The sequence below is a fragment of the Peromyscus maniculatus genome, chromosome 10 (assembly GCF_049852395.1).
Source record: "Peromyscus maniculatus bairdii isolate BWxNUB_F1_BW_parent chromosome 10, HU_Pman_BW_mat_3.1, whole genome shotgun sequence".
Lineage (NCBI taxonomy): Eukaryota > Metazoa > Chordata > Mammalia > Rodentia > Cricetidae > Peromyscus > Peromyscus maniculatus.
The window spans coordinates 95,762,510-95,780,906 of record NC_134861.1 but is presented as its reverse complement, the minus strand read 5'-3'; the positions used below and the strand labels follow the sequence as shown (position 1 = coordinate 95,780,906).

Sequence of the window (18,397 nt, the reverse complement as noted above, 5' to 3'; positions counted from 1 at the left end):
GCCACTGCATGCAAAATTATCTGCAAGATTGCCAGTACTTAGAAGTAAATTATCTCAAAACTAAAAACTTAAGCTGAAATGTTATGATTGCTGATTTTTTTTTCATGGGCAGCATCTAGCCCTCCAGCTCCATGTCTCAGTTTGAAAAGTGAAACCTAAATGAATTTCTTGAAAAAAACGTATATAGCACAGTTGGAAGCATCACTCGAATAAAGCCCTGTACTTTACATGTAATCACTGAGCCAAAGATGAGGCACGCTCAGCTTCTCTCACTAAGAATGCTTTATCAGAAGCCTGTACAGCTGCCTCTGGGTAGTCCAATGTGATGTAGCACAGCCATGTAGAACCAGCTGATGCAGAAGCTGAAAAAAATTTCTAACAGCCAGATGATAAACGTGCTAGGGTGGATTGGTCGAGAGCAGTTTGTGTTTCCTTCGCCTATGGCATTACCGGTGGTTATCGTGGTGAAGACAAATAAATACTTACTGAACAATTTACTGAGTCAAATTCCAGATGTGTTCTGATGTTGGCCCCCATCCACACAGGGGAAGTCTGCCCCCACTCTTCCTCTCTCTGAGCCCCCCTCATTTTGTGTTAACTAGGGTTGCCATGACTGGACTGATCATGGTGTGCTATAGTTTTCCCATTTCAAGCTTTCATTCATCACCAGACCCAGTGTCTCTTGGAATGGTAACTCTGCTTTATTTATTCCGCACAACCGAAGTTTAGCATTACTACGGCTTACACAAACTCTGGAAGTTTCTTAGCTAGCCTTTTATTATTTTAGTGATATATGCTAATGTCTGTTTCCTTTTAACTGTTAGTTTTTTATTCTCCAGTGAAAGATGCAACTATGACAAAGGTTAGTTGTGGTTAAAAAAGAAGATATATAAAGATGTGTATATTTATGTGGAAGATACATCTTTCATATATATAGTTCTATCTGTCTACATGAATATATATATATAGGAAAAGGGCAAATGTGTAGGGTTATTATAGCTAATACAGATGAGTGGCTCCATCCATCCATCTGTCTGTCCGTCTGTCCGTCCCTCCGTCCGTCCGTCCGTCCGTCCGTCATCACTCACTAATCAGTAGTTATGGAATGTCCAGTGTCACCTAGGTGTCAGTCCCTATGTTATGTACTCATGAAGCTGCAAACAATAAAACAGACCCAAATACTTGATTTTCTGGCTTTTATAATCTAATAAGGAAATAAGTAAATGATCTAGTCTATTACATAGTATTAAGGGGTGGAGAAAAGGGGATATAAGCAATGGGGAGAGGGGAGCAGCGTTTGGACAGGGTGGCTCCTTCAAAGATCACTCAGAAGGTAACGAGTGAAGACCTGGAGAGAAACGAGTTACTGTTGGTGGAAATGCGTCTATGGGACACACTCAGGAGGAAGAAAGCATGTGTACCACCCCATGGCTGAGTCTGAGCTCTCAAAATACTCACCATTTTTGCAGCTCTCGATCGGGTCGGTCATGCTATCTCACTGACACTCTTGTATAGTGTTGACTATTCATTTGTTGACTTACCTTTCCGTGTGTGTGTGTATGTGTGTGTGTGTGTGTGTGTGTGTGTGTGTGTGTGTGTGTGTGTAGGAATGCTTGCATGTGTTTACATGTCTATAGAGGCCAGAAATTGATATCTGGTGTCTTTCTCAATCATTATTCACTTTATTTTTGAAACAGGGCCTGTCACTGAATCTGGAGTTTGTCCATTCAGCCAGACTGCCTGACCAGCAATGTCTAGGAATTGTCCCATCTCCACTTTGTCAGGGATTACAGGTGTTTACTATGATGCTTGGAATTGAAGTCAGATTCTCCATTCTTGCGTGGCAAGCATGTTACTGATTGGACCATCTCCCCAGCACCTCTTTTTATTCCAATGTTTCTGTGTCTAACAGCCCATCTATCATAATTCTTTATTTTTTCTCCACTCTATTTAGTTCCTCATATCCTGGCTAATTAGGTAAATCCATAGTTCCAACCCTGATTTTTCTGAAATGTCGACTTATGTATCAACTGTGTACTTGACATTTAGTTCATATCTCTAATACTCATATAACATTTATGATGTCCCAAATTAAAATGTTATCAGTCCCATACTCAAATATGATTATCTGTTTAATTTTCCAAGCTAAATATTGGGAGTCTATGATTTTTTTTTACCTTCATATCCCAAAGAAATTCATTGGCCAGTCTTATGGGATCCAGCTTCAAACCATTTCTCTCAAATGAATACTTCCACTTTTATAACTCCCTTTCTACTTCAAGGCACCACTATCTTTTCCTGGACAATGTAACATGTATTATACTTCATAATTATGCTTAAAATGTAGTGTTAGCAGAATGATATTCTTGGGATATAGCAAGATTACTTGTTATAACATGTTATGCTATATTTGTAGTTTATGAAACTATTATAACTATGAAATATGATATATATGCACATATCCTTCTATAGTTGTGGGACTCTACATGTATGTATGTCATAATATGTGGAAACTTTCCCCCAGTTTTTTCCTTGCTTTAACTCTTGCTGTTGGCCTCTTTATTCTCCATACTATATAGAAAAATGAAAAATAATGATGTCACTCATTTGCTCTGGACGCTTTGGGAACTTTCCGTTCTCCTACAAATAAACTCACTCTTGTTACCATGCCCATCAAGTCCCTACATTACCATGTCCCCATCTCATGTCAGATATCACCTTTCACATGCACGGAGCATGCTCCTGCCACTGGCCATTTCTTAAGGTGTTTTCTTTGCCTGAAATACTTCCTTTGTGGCATCTTCAATCTGTGTCCATGTCACACCCACATGAAGGCTGTTCCTGACCAAACTATCTAAAATAGAATCCTCTATCAATCCACGTCCACTTCATCTATTTTATCTCAACAGCCTCAACACTATCTAGAGTTGGGATGGGTTTTTGTTGTTGTGTGTGTTTGTTTTATGTTCAGTTTTACCTGATTTTCTACAGCTGTACTCATGGTGCTTTTGAGAATATTGCTATCACATGACTGATGCTTGATAGTGTTTGTTGAGTTGATAGAGATCTCTCCCTGGAGCTTTCACAACCCTTCATCAGCAGCCCTATCACACAGCTCTTTAAAAACTATCATAATTTGAAGTTATTTTTCTCACTGCTAGATGGTGAGCCCTGGGGGGAAAAGATCATAATATTCATCTTTGATTTTTTTCCACTGTTCTGAGAGACTTGAGCTCACAGGGTACTTCATGAAAGAACTTAATGAATTCATGTTTACTTGGCCCCATTCCCCAAAGAAGCAATTTGGGGACTCTGGGGTTCCCCAAAGCATTTGCTAAGAGAGTAACCGAACACTGTCATGGTCTCCTGCCTTGCACCAGGGACGTCGGTGGCAGTGGAAGTACAGTATGCAGTCCTGTGCTTCCTGCAGTGACCTGAGGAGCTCCTCAGAGACCTCTGCCACAGAGAACTGCAGGCTGAGTCCACAGAAAGCAGCGTTGATGTCTAAGAGGCAACAACACAGACCTCAGCACAGATGTTAACACACCAGGCAGAGACAGCAAAAAGATGGTGCACAGCTGAGTGTGGTCCCTGCGCTTCTCCAGAGAGAGTCACGCTTCAGCGACAGGGGCCATCTCTGTGATTCCATTGCTTACAAGGTTTTGTGAAAAATCTGCTGTTCTTTTTCTTCAGGAGAGGAGACGGTGAACACCCACCGTAAGGTGGTTCCTCAGAAGCACTGGATAAGGTTACAGTCTAACAAGACAAAAGCATTGGCCAATTGGGAAAAAAGAAACCTTACTCTACTGGGTCACAAAGGGGTTGAGATATGCTTTGATTGTAACAGCTTGGTGACCTTGTTTGTTGGACTCTCAGAAAATGATAGGTGTGAGTAGGTAAGAGAGTGAGGTTCAACCCCAAGACCATATGGGCTTTGGCCACAAGCGTCCTTCTTCGCTGTTTTACTGTTCTTATGTAAAATATCTCTGGATAAGAAGGGTATTGTATTTTTGCTGACATCTTTGATCCAGATGGCAAGAGATCTCTGGGATGAGGGTCCCCTTTTCCTCCCTAGATACATTTGATTTTCCCTGCTTTTCTGTCTTGACTTGGTTCTAACACAACCCATTCTGGATTTGAAAGTAGTTGGATAATATTGAGAAACTATATGAAGATTTTAGATTATGATTTTTTTATAGCCAAGAGCATATAGACATGCAGATTTGCACATGAAAACAATACCAAGAGTTTATCACAAGAGTAGTGCACCTTAGGTTTTTCTGAAGTTCAGTGCCTATGATTATCTAGCCCAGAGCATTATTTTATAGGTGAGGAAGCTATGGCCAGGCAGGAGTTGCTCTCTGTTCCTGTATCAAGACAAGCCAGACCTAGGGTTAGGATATCTGGGCTGTGGCTCAGTTCCTTCCCCAGTGGACCATTCTTTCACACATTACTCCATTTTTCTGGTCCTTATCACCAGGGACATCACAGAAACCTATATTCATGAATGGGTCGATGATGGGAGGTAATTTGAAGGGACAGAATTAAGCCATAGGGACCAAGCTGACCTGAAACCTGGAAGTTCCCTGTCTGTGGGTATGTTGACATATGTACCTGACTGTCAGAAAATAAGTTGGTGGGACCATTATCATTGCATGCCCGGTACCTGACAACGTGGTACCGTTCCTTGGCCTAGTGTGTTCAGTAAGTTCACATGCCTTTTTTTTTTTTCATATACTGTTTTAATACCCATGTGTGCTACACCCACATGTTCCCAGGGCACTTCAGTAAGTTCATGGTTGGTGCAGTTTTACTTTCGTGTATAAGTTATTGGTCTATGGAGTCTACACGCGCAAATGAGATACAACGCCATTAAGCCTCAGCATTTGCACACAAAATGGAATGAAGTGTGCCTTGTACAGTGGAGCCACCCAGGGCAAAGTGTGGCCTGAACGCTGCTGTTTCCCACCATGTACAATAACTTAGACAGTGCAGGGCGTGGCCTGATCCCCACAAATACCATACACTAAAGTGAGAAATGATTCTGATTATAAACAGGTGTATTGTCCATTTTTAAATGAACACATATATTTGTGCACTCAAAACACACAAAGAGCAAACAAACCCTTATGAACTAATATATTTTGATAGCATCAATCAATAGTTACTGGGTACTTAGAATTTGAAAACTAGAGCTGCCCGTAACAGGGGATTATAATTTCTATCTAACTGTGGTAAGCAGAGACAATACCTCAAACGTTCATTGACTGACTGTAAAGGTAAAATGCTGTGCTTACCGCCTAGATGATCATTTACAAAGTACATTGCTATTTAAACTTTCTTGGCTGTGCCCAGTTCTCATCCAGCTGATTAATGCTCCTCCTTTGTCATCTCACATACTGTCCCCACTGAATCCAAATGTGTGTTTATAGTCTGTTTTCTCTGAAGGGAGAGGTAGAGGGCTCTGTCCCTGTTAACAGTGCTGGATTCTCCCAAACAGACTCCAGCTCGCTCGCTGCCCACCAGCTTCTAAAACTTGCTGTTTCTGCCCTTGCATCTCTCCCATTAGATCTGACTGAACCACAAAAGCTCACCAACAAACTGTGGGTTTTTTTTTCCTGCCTAAGGCTGGGATTGGTGGGGAGATGGATGTGTTCAGGCTCAAGAGACCTTGGTATCCTTCCTCTTCATTCCGTGTGCATGTCCTAAAATGCATATGTCCCTCTTTATCACATCCTTGCCATCAGGAGCAAGACCTCTGGATCAGGCTTCCAGGATTGAGACCTCTGAGGCCAGTCAGGTGCTCTGCTCTTGGTGGCTGTGTGGCTTTTACTTCTTTCTGCCTATGCAGTTGGAATAAAAATAGAAACTGTCATGTGGTGCCGTGAAATCTACATTATAAAAGCAAACAGTAGAAAGCATTGGGAAACATGGTAAACAGCAAGTGATTTAAATGTCAGTCATGATATGGTCACTATGACTGAGTTAACACTCATCTCTAGTATGACGAGAGAGAAGCAACAGTCTCTTTGAAAGCGAGGTGGTAGTCTCTAGAAGATTGCCTCCCTGAAGACTGCCTGGGGACACTGCTGGAAAACAGAAATTCAATGCTACTTCAAGCCCGAGATGAATCAGCCTCAGTTCCAAAGCCCAGCAATGATGCAGGGACAGTGCTGCTGCATTGACAGAGGCTGGCATGCTGGCCCAGTGGCTTGGTGGACTGCAGTGTCAAAGGCAGATGCCACTGTCATGGTGATGTCATGTCTGTTCCACAGGGCTCAGGAGTCCCTAAGCTGGCAGAGCGTGTCCTGACTTGAGGAGGTTTCTGGAAGGAATTATCATCTGAATTAGTAGTCTACGTAAAGACTAAGGCGGGTGGTGGCCTGCAATCCGTGGAGAGTCTGGATAGAGCGAAACAGCAGTGACGGGAGGGGTTCCGCTTTGAACTGGGACATGATCTTCTCTCCCTTGATGTTAGCAGCCCCTGTCTGGTCTGGAGACTTTAGGTGGGCTTACACCACTGGCTTTCCTGTGGCTCACTGGCTTCCCTTGGCTCACTGGCTTCCCTGTGACTCACTGGCTTCCCCTTGGCTCACTGGCTTCCCTATGACTCACTGGCTTCTCTTGACTCACTGACTTCCCTATGACTCACTGGCTTCCCTGTGGCTCACTGGCTTCCCTGTGGCTCACTGGCTTCCCTTGGCTCACTGGCTTCCCTTGGCTCACTGGCTTCCCCTTGGCTCACTGGTTTCCCCTTGACTCACTGGTTTCCCCTTGGCTCACTGGCTTCCCTGTGGCTCACTGGCTTCCCTTGGCTCAGTGGCTCCCCCTTGGCTCACTGGCTTCCCTATGACTCACTGGCTTCCCTGTGGCTCACTGGCTTCCCTTGGCTCAGTGGCTCCCCCTTGGCTCACTGGCTTCCCTATGACTCACTGGCTTCCCTGTGACTCACTGGCTTCCCTGTGGCTCACTGGCTTCCCTGTGGCTCACTGGCTTCCCTTGGCTCAGTGGCTTCCCTTGGCTCAGTGGCTTCCCCTTGGCTCACTGGCTTCCCTTGGCTCAGTGGCTTCCCTTGACTCACTGGCTTCCCTTGGCTCACTGGCTTCCCCTTTGGCTCACTGGTTTCCCCTTGGGGCTTCCCCTTGGCTCACTGGCTTCCCTTTGGCTCACTGGCTTCCCCTTGGCTCACTGGCTTCCCCTTGGCTCACTGGCTTCCCCCTGGCTCACTGGCTTCCCCTTGGCTCACTGGCTTCCCTGTGGCTTAGGTCTTTGAGATCCGACCACATGGCAGCACTGGCCCTCCTGGCTGTCCAGCTTGCAGAGGCAGCTGTGAGACTTTTTGGGAGGGGTGTTTCTAAAACCACAGGAACCAGTTCCTATATTAAATTGCTCTAGTCATTTCTACCCATGTCAACATTTGCATCTGTAACCACGTCTATAACACTATCCTTGCTTCCATTTCTCCAAAGAACCTTACCTGATATGACAACGAAACCACACAAATGCTAGACTCCTTTCAGATTTATGAATGAAATGGCACTAGATGCATAGAATTTCTCTGCTCAGATAATTAACGCCCTTTGGATTTTAAGTAAAGAACCAAGAAGAACTCTTAGATATGTGTTCAGAAGATGCAGACTGTATTGAACAGCACTTGTCCGGCTTATGCATTCATTCTACCTTCCAACTCACTTATCTTAAAAAGCCAAGGGAAACGCAAAAAGCCACAGGGACCACAGCAAGGGCTGCCTACATTGTTTTGCTAGATTTCAAGGCCTTCCCACTTATGGCAAGGCCATGGAGATAAAGCTGAGAAAAGCATCAGTCTATAGTCTTTACTGAAAGAATAGTGAGAAACACTTGTGTTTCTGAGAGATGGTATGAATACCTTTTGTTCCTCTTTAGTCATTGGACTTCCTATCCTTGGTAGAAACAAAGATTCAAAGATACTTGAAAACAAGTTCATAATCTTCCTACTGCATCTATTCTACATAACAGCAGAAATAACACAGATAACCATTAGCACCATCATAAATGTTTATTGGGGGTGTGCATGCATTGTCCAAAGGACTTCATTTTAGTCTTACTTCACTTATACTGCATATGCCTTACACACCTTAGGGTAGCATGTCTGCTACAGATGAAGGGAGGCACTGGGCTCTGAGGAAGTACCACAGGAGAAACATTGCTGAACAGAGAGCATGGCTAGTGTAGTGATAATGGGAAGGCTGACTGGAGTGAAAAATTCAGAAATATTCATGCCAGCACACACTGGAGTGAGCCCTTCAGAGAAATAAGAACAACTGACAGGAGAACAGTAAGCTTCCTGAGGGAGGAATGGACTGAACATGCTCAGTGCCACCAGGGAAGGAGGGGAGGCAGAGGAGCATGTAGATTCAGGCACTTCACATTCAAGCTCTTCCTGTCAGCTTTCTGCACTTGTTTGAGCTGCTTGACTCTCTTCTAAGCCCGTTTCCTCATCCAAAAAGCAATGGTGCTGAGTCTGTTCCGATGATAATGGGATTTGTTTTTCACATGGTCTTTGGGGGACCGGCCTAACAAATAAATGCCCAACATGTAAATAGCCTCATTACTCTTATCACTGAATGGATAAAGGAGAAAGGAGGGGGATCCTTGGCCAACAAGGGTGGAGGTTTTGTTTAATTCTGTTTGTTAATTATGGTAGTCTTCATAGTACTTAATATGCTAATCTACATTGTAAAACTACATGAGAGAAATTCTCAGATTTGTGTTACCAGATAATACCATTTTCCCCCCTGGAGTAAAAGCAGTATCTCACGGGACACTGTTATTTTGCAGTTCACAGTCTGAGAAAGGGTCTTCAATTCACACAGGAATAGAAAAACAGATGTGAAATGTCTTTCTTTGGCAATCTTCAAGCAATTTCAAGCAACTAGCCTCTGAAGAAGGGCATTTTATTTTTTATTTTTTTGCAAAGCATTATGAAAGCATTCTTTGACCCATTGTACAGAACCAGATACCTAGGCACTCAAGTCTTACAGCCATTCAATCATTCCACACCATCACCTTTAACATTGAACTCATTCTCAGCACTTTTCCAATATGCTAGAAAAGTGAGTCAACATTGGCATCATTCAACCTTCTGAGAACATTATCATTTGCTGTGCATCTGCCTCTTACTTGTTAATAAGAGTCTTAGACTCTTTGGGGCAGAGTCAGATTTTTCTAGAGCACCCCACTTTGCTGTTTGGAATGATCCAGATCTAGCATCAAAGAGTACCCTACTTGAGGTTTGAGGTTTTTTTTTTCGCCAATACTGCTGATATACTATACTGAACTTTCCTTTCTTACTCGATGTCTTTCAGCTTAGATGACATGGTCTGCATGGCTTTCCAAAACTGCTCATGGGCTTCTACAGAGAGACATTAACTAGCTTCCATGTAAATCAGGATGTTTGCATCCCACTGTTAGTAATCAGGGTTGAGTTGCCTCAATTAAACATGAAATCTCCTGGCAACACAGAGAATCCCCTGTGCAGGAAAGGTAGAAGAGAACCAAAATAGTTCTGCCATTGAATAAGCCTTCAGTCAGGCTACAGGGTGCATCTTAGGCAGAGTGATAAGCAAATTGCAACCAGGAGAGGCTGTTTTACCTTGTACACAGCCATTTAGGTACAGCCCAGCAAATGCATGCTGATTGTCTTTAGATGAAGAAAAACAAAATTTCTTGTATCTCTGGAAGCAGGAAACTGTGCCATGGAGAACATCCTAGTCTTAAATGCACCAGAGACACACAAATCAGACTTATTCCTTTTAAATGCCCCACTGTGAAAAAAAAAAGCTCTGAAGTGTCCAAGAAATATTCTCGTGGGGCATAGAACTAGCAGGTTGCTTATTAACCTATTAACAAGACAAATAATTCTCCAAGAAAGAGAGAAAGCATCTAAAACCCCAAGCTTCCTATGCAAAATGCTCAAACACTTTTGCACTTAAAATTTTTTAAATTAAGCACTTTATGGATTTGCTACCCTATGTAATTTGCCACCCCATTTCTTTTTACAATTTCATAGTAGCAGTGTAACTTTTCAGCCTATTCTTATTACAGATATCCAGTAAGTGATAATCAGAATTATGGTACAATGGGGCAAATGTTGGTACAGTATTTGCCTTGGAGAATATCCTGTGGTATCACTCCAGGGGCCCAGTTTTTGGTTACCTCTGATTCCTCATTAGCCATGTATTCCCAGTCTCCCACACACACTGAATTCACAAACAGTGGTTCTGACTTTTGTAGTTTCTTGTGGTGTGTTACCCAATCTAGCTTGTGGAATAGTTCAGTTCTGTTATCTGATCATTACATTTTTAGGTAAAGGTTTCCTTTCAAGGTCAAGTAAGTTTCCTGAGTTCTTGAGTTTACATGGTCAGGTAAGCCTTTTCAGTAATAATTCCACCTTTCCAAGTTTTTCCCAGATTTTGAACACAAAAATACCTATGGGCATTATATGACTTCAAAGGCAGTTTGAACTTCTAGTGTTAGTGGGTTATCTTGAAGACACACTCAAATTTTGCTCAAATTTTATATCAGTCCCATCAGTAATTATTATGACAGTCAATCAATTATAGCAATGAGTAATAGGCAGCCATCTTTGTTCCTTATCCTTGTAGGGGGGACACACATACACTATGGACAATAGAGACTTGGCTGAAAGACTGTGCTCATCATTACTCAGATGGCAGTCCCATGGGGAGCCTTTTCTTTTCCCTCCTTGTTTTCAACATGGACTCAGAAAGCTTCATTCCTGTCCAGTGAGGTCAGACTGTTCTCCTAAGTCCATGCTCAGGAACTCTGCTCCCCTCAGAGCTAGAACTGGGTCAGTAGATAATGGTACCAGTGCAAACAACACCTATTAGGTTGACTATAACATAACCAATAGGTATCCTTTTGGAAGACAAAGGGGTTTCCTGGGAGGACATATGATGTCTTACAGAAACAGCTCAAGCACTGGAGATCCAGGCTTGTGAGCCAGGAAAGAAACAAGCTCAGCCTGGGTCACTCCAGGAGACTTTGGCTACAGTGCTGGAGGTAGGGACTTTCTAATTCATTGATGGTCTTGACACTATCCCTTTGCACACCGTCCTTTCTAGAATCAACATTCCAATTTGAAGCAAAGGTTGAATTCGTTGAGTTGCCTTCCAGTAATGTCAGCTTTATTGTAGCAAAAGAGTAAGGGGAGGGAAACAGCTGTGCTACTTGGGTCTGCAGTAAGAGACCTCTGTAGCTGGAAGTTTCTGTCCCGCCTGGTCCTGCAGCCGTTCAGTCCCAAATAAACACACAGAAGCTTATATTAACTACAAACTGTTTGGCCTATGGCTCAGGCTTATCATTTACTAGCTCTTACAACTTAATTCAACCCATTTGTGCTAATTTATGCTTTGCCACATGGCTGAGGTGTTACCGGTCTGCTGGCATGTTGCTCCTTGGGTGGCAGGCTGGCATTGCTCCTGACCCTGCCTTTCTCCTCCCCTTGTCTTTGCTTGGATTTCCTGCCTGCCTCTAAGCTGCCTTGCCATATAACCAAAGCAGCTTATTTATTAACCAATGGTAGCCACATGTATTCACAGCATACAGGAAGATATTCCACAGCAGACATCTCTCTGCCTCTATATGCTTTGCTATTTCTGTCTGATAGCGATCGCTGTAGGCACATACTTCACTAATTATGTCAAATGCATTAATTCATTCTGATAACAATACTATTTCATAAGTATTGTGATAATGGTCTAGGCACCCTAAATTACACAGTGAATGGTAGAGACAGAATCAGAAATTAGAGACATGGGCTGCAGCATGGGTGTTTGGGTCTGTTTGCTTGCTCAGTCCAGACAAACACAAATGTTTGGAGGAGGGGAAAGAGACAGAAAAAGAACAAACAACAAATCCACATTTCTTAGTGTGGTAATAAGACAGGATACCTCTATTTGTATATATTATACATTTAGATTTTCCATTTGGATATTATGTTAGACTTACAGAAGGTAACACAGGGAACACCTTTTCCACAGTCTCCATCCAGCTTCAACATCAGTGCAGTGCTACTACGCTGGGGATTTTAACAACTGTTCCAAGATTCAGTCCAGGGTCCTACATGACAGAGCTTGCCAAACCTGCTGCCTTGACTCCAGGACAGCTCCTTTGTCTTTATCTTATGTGATAACGATACTTTGAAAGAGCAATGGTCGGGAATTTTATGTCAGTCTTCAACTGGACATTGTCTGATGTCTTTCTTTCTTTCTCTCTCTTTCTTCCCCTCTTCCCTTCTTTTTTCCCTTCTTCCCTTCTTTCTTTCTTCCCCTTTTTCTTTCTTCTCTTTCTTTCTTTCTTTCTTTCTTTCTTTCTTTCTTTCTTTCTTTCTTTCTTTCTTTCTTTCTTTCTTTCTTTCTTTCTTTCTTTCTTTCTTCCTTCCTTCCTTCCTTCCTTCCTTCCTTCCTTCCTTCCTTCCTTCCTCCCTCCCTCCCTCCCTCCCTCCCTCCGTCCCTCCCTCTCTTTCTTTCTTTCTCTCTTTCTTATGTCTTTTTATAATTAGACAGAGGCATCAGTTTAGGAAAAGAATGTCTTTTTTTCAGGGCATTCTCCTGAGTGATATAGATATCACCTCACCGGTGATAAAGCATTGATCATTAGATTCCAGTGCATATTTATTCAGCTTATTTTTCTTTACTTTTCACAAGGTTGCCAGGCAGACATTGGTTGAAAAATCAGGAGTATTTTTTCCAGTATTTAATAGATGTTATTCATTGTGCTAACTCCCGTGGATTCTTGTAGTGCATATAAATCCTCTTCATTTTCAGTCCTGTTTCCGTGATTTAACCACACCTAACTGAACGTTCCTTCTGGTGCGTAATGAGCCAACTGGAAGATGAGCAGTCCACCATGCCCATACTCTAGAGTAGCTGCCTTAGCCAAAGGCAGGCCTTACCCTGATACAAATGTACCACCACATCAAGGAGTTAGTGAATTATAGCCAGTTATCTCTACTTAACGGGTGTTCAGGCCATTTCTTTTGTTGTTTTTGAAAGCTACAGTTTTTTCCTAAGGCCTTCAGGCCAATTTGGCTATTAGCCCAGGTTTGATGACATTGCTCATTTTAAACACTACTCCATATGTGAAATTGTACATCTGCCTTTTGTTATGCATAAAACATGTGCCAAAATACTAATGCAGACAAACTACTGTAATAGAACACCATTCAGCAAATGTTTCTGATTCTAGTTTGTACTAACAACACTGTATTATACTTTGCTTTTCCCAAACTAGCCTTTTTTATAAGTTGTCATCTCCACAGACACCCATGCACCCAATTATTAGTCTTTCTTTCTGTATCTCAATACTTGGGTGTTTTAAAAAAGTGTGGCAATTTCAGTATTAATTTTAAAATTGGTATGTGACTTTGAACCATGTTTTTAGTCATCAATAAGAGCTGATATCGAGCCCTGAAAGCTTGCATTTTAATTTTAACATTGATATATGAGAATTTCTTAAAAGGGGAAAATTCCACTTCCCAGCCTGTAAGTATCTAGAAAGCATGATTTCACGACTCCTGCCCTCTCTCCTTCTCTCCCTTCCTTCCTGTTTCCTTTTCTTCCTTTATTCCTTAAAGTTTTTCTTTTGAGGTAGGCATTGGGAAAGTGGAAAAAAACATTTATCAGCAGGGAACAGGATACAAAAGTAAATATATTCATAAATTTTTTTTGGTTTCTGGACAAACTAAAAGGTCCACCTCAGAGGGAGAAGCCACTTAGTGTGGGGAATGCGCACACCTGTGGGAATTAGTAGTCTAATTAGAGAGTGTACAGTCTCACTGTTAAATGGATATTAAAACAAAGGAAAACTCCAGACTCAGCTCTTCTTAATTCTTATCACATTTTACTAAGGATATTACTCTATCAAACACACACACACACACACACACACACTTACACACACTTACACACACTTACTCTCTGAGCATTGAAGCTCTGTGTGAAAGTGTGTACATCACTTCCCAGCTCTGCACACAGTGAATCCATGTTAGTAGCTTGCTAATCTTGGAATTAAAATTGTGCGCATGTCTCTTGTTAGAGAAAATTAAACAGCGTGGGAGATTAAGTGATTTAAAGTTATTATGCTCCTTTCAGTGCTATCTGCCAGTCAGAATTACTTACTGAGCCACAGTGTATCTTGGGGTATTTGGTTTGCTTTCTTCTGCATAGACATTTTCTTCTCTAATAGACAAAAATGCTGCCACCCATTCAGAGTATGATTTTCCCTGGGCTACCAAGTGAGTTCCAGGAAAGGCACAAAGCTACACAGAGAAACCCTGTCTCAAAAAAATCAAATCAAAACAAAACAAAACAAAACAAAACAAAACCAGAGTATGATTTACCTACTGAGAACAGTATTTGCTCCCTGACCTGGCAAATCTTGCCATTCCTCCTCCCTGCCTTGATTTTTGTTTTGTTCATGAGTTTATTACCTTCCTCCCTCATTAGAATAGAGAGGAACCTTCTATGACTTTTCTCACTTCTAGGTTTTTAAGGCTTAAATCAGGGGCAGCTGCACAGTAAATGATTAGTGCATGTTATAACCATCAATCTAACAGTGTCCTAATGGTTCAATAGACAGTAGCAGTGAAAGACAGATGGGAACAATAACATTTGTAGACGAGAAAAGTACTGCTAAAGTGAAAAAAGACAGAGATGCCAGGGTAATCAGCTCCTAAGAAAATATAGGGGTGTGTGAGTTTGAGTGTGTGTGTGTGTGTGTGTGTGTGTGTGTGTGTGTGTGTGTGTGAGAGAGAGAGAGAGAGAGAGTGTATGTGAGTATGTGTGTGTGTGAGTGTGAATTTGTGAGTGTGTATGTGTGAGTGTGTGAATGTGTATGTGTGAGTGTGTGAATGTGTGTGTGTGAGTGGTTATTAGTGTGTGAGTGTGTGAATGTGTGAGTGTATGTGTATATGCATGGTTATTAGTGTATGTGTGTGAGTGTGTGAATGTGTGAGTGTGTGTGATATAGAAATATAAAGGCACTGATATCTTATTCAGTTTCTTGGAGAACAGAATTTGGAAATAGGTTACATCAAAATTTTCTTTAGAGACAGAATCCATACTGTGTTAGTTAAGCACCCATCTGAGGAAATAATGCTTCTAAAGCAGCATTAACTCCATGCATGAGGAGAGGGGTTTCATCTTAGGGAACAGCAATACTTTCAGATTTTCTGTGACTTTTCTTCATCTGCAGGAGCTTTCAAAAACCCCTTCTTTTTCCAGACAATTGAGTAAAGTGAAATCTGAGGCTGCCATTCTTTTCCAGGCTGAACTTTGTGTCATATGAGCAACTTAAATGCAGAAGAGCATTGACTTTGATGAAAGTATCCATTACTAATACTTAGGAGTCGACTCCACTTTACTGCTGAATTTTGAAAAGTAAGGTGTGAGGCAGGCCTCTGATGATTTATAGTCCACTCTGTCTTGTAATGTGGGTCACGAGCTGAGGGAGGGCATTGCTTAAGAGGAATAGTGTGAAGACTGACAAATACTATTCAAGATGATTTTTATTTGTTCTTTCATTAACCTAGCCATCAAATATTTGTTAAGCACTAATTGAATGTCACAGTATTGTTACAGGTGCTATGAATGTAATGAAAGAAATAGTCCCACCCTTGGCTAATTTAATGTGGGAATAAAAACAGACTATGGCAATAAGGAAGCCTCCTACCATCATATAAAAGAGATGACTTAACTGGTGTTTACAAGGTTCGAAATGCTGATCACATGACCATAACTGGTCACATGATCATAATTAGCAATGTGGACGAAACGGAATCTCTGGCTGGTATGTGAAGAGTGGACAGAAAATTTTGTGCTAACAAATGTTTGAAAATCGGCTCCTAGGAAAGTGAAAAACAAGCGAACCCAACAATAAAGACCCCTGCTCTGCGGTGCTTCCGTATTTCAGTCATGAGCTAGTTACCATGGTGATGCGTGTGACGATGACATCAGTTTAGTTGGGTCTGGTGACAGAATAACTAGAAGGTTCCAGCACGTCTCCATTGGCAAGCGTGGTGTAGCGGCTCAAAGGCCAAGGAAACAAGGGAAGAAGAAACGATGTTGTCTGAACGATGTTGGTGAGCTGGAGCACATTGCAGGGATGCTGAAGGAGTGGAGAGACAGGGGAGAGCAGTGGCTGACTAACAGGAGCGAAAGAGAACAAAGCAGTAAAGAAGAAGGAAGAAAGACAAATGTTCTCACATACGAGGAGACTAGGGAAATGAGGGGTAAATATGAGCAGAAATGATAATAAACATGTATGAAGTAGTCGCAGGGAAACTCATTATTAAAAAGGCACTCAGGGAAGTAACTCATCATAAAAATACTGGGAGGAGGAGGAGGGGGAGGAAGAGGAGGAGAAGGGGAAGAAAGAGGAGGAGGAGGAGGAGGAGAAAGGAGAGGAAGAGGCAGAGGAGGAAGAGGGAGAGGAGGAGGAGAGGAGTTAGTCAAGGCGCACCACAGACAGAGCCAGACTGAATCCAAACCCTGGTGCTGCCTCTTTCCCAGCACTGTGATACTGGGGTGTTTTAGTCTCACCAGGCTTCAGGATCTCTTTTGTAAATTAGTGATAACCATGGTACCAGATGCTTAGATCATTATGAGCTATAATGGAACCAATACACAGGAAGCATGGCAATGGTAAAGGACATAGTAAATGCTGTCTTTATCAACATGGAGTGAATACTGGTGATGGATGATTGGTTTGTTGGTGCATGGGAAAGGAAAGAGAGGAGTCAAGGTTGACTTATGGTTTCCCATGCTTTCCAACAAGTAGCGACAGATGTAACTTTGATCTTCCTCAGGTGACTGCCTGTCTGTCTTTCTTTGCCCTGTTATGTCAGAAGCAACTGCACACAGGCTTTTAAAAACATTGTAGCTTTAGTGCCTCTGTCGCAACATACCATTCTGCTGTGGATAGTCCTGGAGAATTGTGTTTTTTTTTTTTTTTGTGAATTATAAAATGGAATTATTTTATGGCAATCAAAGTATGATTTGAAAGAGAAAAATTAGTTTTAAGTAGCCATTAGGTGGAGGCAAGATAGTAGATAGAGATAGATACTAGGAGACTATTGGAATATTTTGTGGTAATTTTGAGGAATTAGAAGATAATTGATTTATGAACAAAAGAAATAATAAACACATGAATTAACCAATCAAACAAAACACAATAGCAAAAGTCTCATAAATAAAATGCCAAAAATGTTTGTTTTTCACACATAAGTAAAAACCATTTCATGACAGTGAAGTCCAAAAGTACATTTTTAACATTTCAATAATTATGAGCCATGCTTTGTGGATCCTCCTAGGAGAAAATACAAAGTTTCGTCAGGCGCAGCCGCTGCACATACACAGTCCATGCTCTTTCTACCACTCAAGTAGGCATTCAGGCACCGAATACCAGCAATGTTCAGTCACTGAGTCAAACACTATAAAGTACTAGGAACACTGAGATTAAAGAAAATGGAAAAGGGTGCCTTAGTTAATGTAGGCGGTTTCCTAAATAAAATGGCTCTTTCATTAAAACAATTCACAGGTTGTTAGCAATGATAGCACACGTAGCTGGTGACCACAGCATGTGCAGCGGATGGCACACCTGACTTCTCTTGTCCTTTCCATCGGTTTGAAGATCATGTTTGATTTCCAGATTTAGTTCTGGGAAGACACAGAGTCACTGTGGTGGTCTTTTCTAGAGAGGGAAAACTTTCTCTAGTCTTTGCTATTTTTTGGGTCTTCCACATTGATAAAATAGGAATAAATGTCACTGTCCTGTCTTAGACATACCGGTTGGTTTAAATATCTTGTGTCACTAACTAGAAGTTATCTGCATCATTCTTTTGACATAAACTCTACATTTATTTTATCTGAAAAATTGTATAGAGTATTTTGACTTGGGGCCTTCTTTATATTGTAACAAGGAAACATCCAGTGGCCTTGTTTGACACGAAACTGGTTAAAATTTTTCTCAGAAACCATACTGAATTAGTACTCTTCATGTTTTTGTTCATCAAACAGTATAGTGGAGGCCATTCTTTAAGACGATCACAAGAACAGCATACAGATCTTGTAAAAACACTGGAACACGCTTTCACAAGACTGTGGAATCATTATCAAGGGTTAACTTTCTGTTTCAGTTAAGAGCCTTTGTTTTGGCTAAGTACAGAATGTTTGTGAGTGCCAGTGACAGCAGTTTTGAAGACAGGGTGTTTTGTATGTAAAAGGCCTTATAGGGTCTCCGTGATTGCCTAGAAAGTGTTGAATTTGGGAAACACAGCTGTAAGTCACATACCTTGTTCTCCTGAATTTGACTGAGGAAATTGCTTAACCTCAAT

General features: G+C 41.7%; 1 protein-coding gene across 10 annotated transcripts in view; it reads left to right on the top strand.

Annotated features, from left to right (window-relative positions):
- Positions 1-18,397, top strand: part of Mapk10 (mitogen-activated protein kinase 10) — a 288,581-nt gene that overhangs the window by 70,616 nt on the left and 199,568 nt on the right. The window contains exon 1 of one of the 10 annotated variants that reach the window (XM_076546800.1): positions 16,055-16,294. The exons of the other annotated variants lie outside the window; for them this stretch is intronic. The gene's annotated coding sequence lies outside the window, so the exon portion shown is untranslated. Of the gene's footprint in view, positions 1-16,054; positions 16,295-18,397 lie in introns of those variants that run through there. 10 annotated transcript variants of the gene reach the window in all.